Source organism: Delphinus delphis, chromosome 13 (assembly GCF_949987515.2).
Source record: "Delphinus delphis chromosome 13, mDelDel1.2, whole genome shotgun sequence".
In the NCBI taxonomy this organism is placed as follows: domain Eukaryota; kingdom Metazoa; phylum Chordata; class Mammalia; order Artiodactyla; family Delphinidae; genus Delphinus; species Delphinus delphis.
In genome coordinates, this window is record NC_082695.1 from 44,499,196 (window position 1) to 44,501,915 (window position 2,720).

A 2,720-nucleotide genomic window follows, 5' to 3' on the forward strand; every position below is an offset into this window, starting at 1 on the left:
GCAGCGCAAAGACAGATAAAATAGTGTTCCTCTCTCTAGGAGGCAACGTGGAATCTACGAATCTCCATGTTTTCCTCAGCTCCACCCAACAAGCTGTTTCTGTGAATCTCTTCCCTGACTCCTACAAATTAGGTGTGACTCGGTGGCTCACATAGGGTCAAATTTACTAGTATGCCCTGTTCTTCAGCCTTCTAAAGGTCAGTCTCCACTTTAATAAATAAAATTCTTGTAATTGTAATTTTATCTGTGTGATTGGTTAAGCTTAGCAAGGTTAGAGGATACAAGATCAATAAATGAAAAGAACTGTATTTCTATATACTAGAAATGAATAAAATCAGAAGTTGAAATAAAAAATAATGCTTACTTCATCAATACATACAATAAAATTGGAACAATGCAGAGATGATTAGCATGGCCCCTGCACAAGGATGACATGTGAATTCCTGAAGCATCTTTATTTGTAAGGGCAAATACTCTGATTCCATTTATATGAGGTACCTAGAGGAGTCAAATCTATAGAGACAGAAGGTAAAATGGTGGTTTCTCGGGGCTGGAGGGAGGGAGAAGTCATTGTTTAATGGATACAGATTTTCAGTTTGGGAAGATAAAAAACATTCTATAGTTGGAGTGGTGATGGTTGCACCACAATGTGAATGTACTTTAATGACACTGACTTGCACACTTAAAAATGCTTAAAATGGTAAATTTTATGTTATGTATATTTTGTCACAATACATAATATAAATAATACCCATGTACATTAGCATTAAGAAATATGAACTACTTGGGGATAAATAGCTAAACAACTTTGAAAAGAGAAATGTAAACTCCTAATTTCAAGACTTACTGTAAACCTTCAGTAATTAAGACATTGTGTCCAGATAGCCAAATAGATCAAAGAAATAGAATAGAGTTCAGAAATAGATCATCACACATATGGCCAACTGATTTTCAACAAATGTGCGAAGATAATTCAGTGAAGAAAGCATAGTCGTTTCAATTAGTAGTGTCGCAAAAACTTGTACGTTCATGTGCAAAAATATGAGCCATACCTCTCAAGATAAACAAGAATAACTCAAAATGGATCACAGAGATAAATGTAAAAACTAAAAGTATGAAATTTGTAGAAGAAAATGTAAGATCTTTATGACTTAGAATTAGTCCAGAGTTTCTCCACTTTCTCACTACTGAAATGTATAATTCTTTGTGGGGAGGAGGAGGGGAGCTCTCCAGTGCATCATAGGATATTTAGTACCAATCTTGGGCTCTACCCAGTAAATGCCAGTAGTGTCTCACCTTACCCACCTCCTATTGTGACAATTAAGTTTCTCCAAACATTGCAAAATGTCCTGTGGGTAGAACATTGACCTCGGTTGAGAACCACTGGTTTAGACAAAGTTTTCTTAGCTATAACACCAAAAGCAGAATCAATGAAAAAAACAAATTGATGAATAGGACTTTATCATAATTAAGGATTTCTGTTCTTCCAAAGACACTTTTCAGAGAATAAGAAGACAAACTACAGATAGAGGAAATATATTCAAATGATATATCTGACAAAGGACTTTCATCCAGGATATATAAAGAACGCTTAAAACTCAATAAGATAACAAAAAGTAAAATTAATAAACAGCAGAAGATTTGAGCATATACTTTATGAAATAAGACGTATAAATGGCAAGTGAGCACATGGAAAGATGCTGAATAGTACATCACTAGATACAGGTAAATTAAGATCACAGTGATATACCACTATACACTTACTATAATGTCTAAAATTAAACAGACTGATGATACTGAGTATTTGCAAGGTTGTAGGACAATTAGAACTCTCACATTTTCCTCCTGTAAAAGGTTACAATTATTTTGGAAAATAGTTTGGCAGTTTCTTAGAATATTAAATATACACCTACTGTTACCTATTTCACTCTATTCATGAAACATGAAAGTAAATGTCCATATAAAACTTATACACAAAACAGCTTTTTAAAAATAACCTAAAACTGGAAAGTACCCAAATGATCATCAACATGTGAGTAAATATTTGTGGTATATCCACACAATGAAATATTATACAGTAATAAACAGGAAGGGACTATTGATACACACATAAACATGGATGAGTCTCTAAACAATTATGCTGAGTGAAAGAAGCCAAACACAAAAGATTATCTACCATATGATTCTATTGTTACAAAATTTGAGAAAATGCATATTAATCAATAGTGTCAGAAAGAAGAATCACGGGCAGAAGGGCTGGGAGGAATATATTATAAAGGGGTAAAAGGAAACTTTTGGGGGTAATGGATAGGTGAATTAAATTGATTGTGGCAATGATTTTATGGGTGTATACATATGTACATTTTATTATATGTCAATTATACCTCAATAAAGCTATGAAAAGACAAGGAAAAAGAGTCTGATTATCGAATAAGATATGTAAGTAAGGCTTAAATAAAGGCTAGCACTTTATCGAACATTTCCAATGAGCATTATTATATTAAATGTTTGAAATACCCTAACTCAAATAGCCTGTTTTACTTTGTTTAAACTATCATTTCTCAAATGCTTTGTATATTGGGATCATTTAGCCAACATTTTTTCTTTTCACATACTACCTACAATTAGCCTCAAGTACCAGCATTTCACAGATCCTGCTTTAGGAAATACTGGTCTTGAACTGTAAGCAACACAACAATGTCTGTGTTTAGTATTAAAAT

General features: G+C 33.1%; 1 non-coding gene across 1 annotated transcript; it reads left to right on the forward strand.

Moving 5' to 3' along the window:
* The first annotated feature begins 358 nt into the window (after positions 1 to 358).
* LOC132436708 (U6 spliceosomal RNA) lies at positions 359 to 463 on the forward strand. The gene has a single exon (XR_009521859.1). It is a non-coding gene; the product is annotated as a U6 spliceosomal RNA (small nuclear RNA).
* Positions 464 to 2,720: the final 2,257 nt, after the last annotated feature.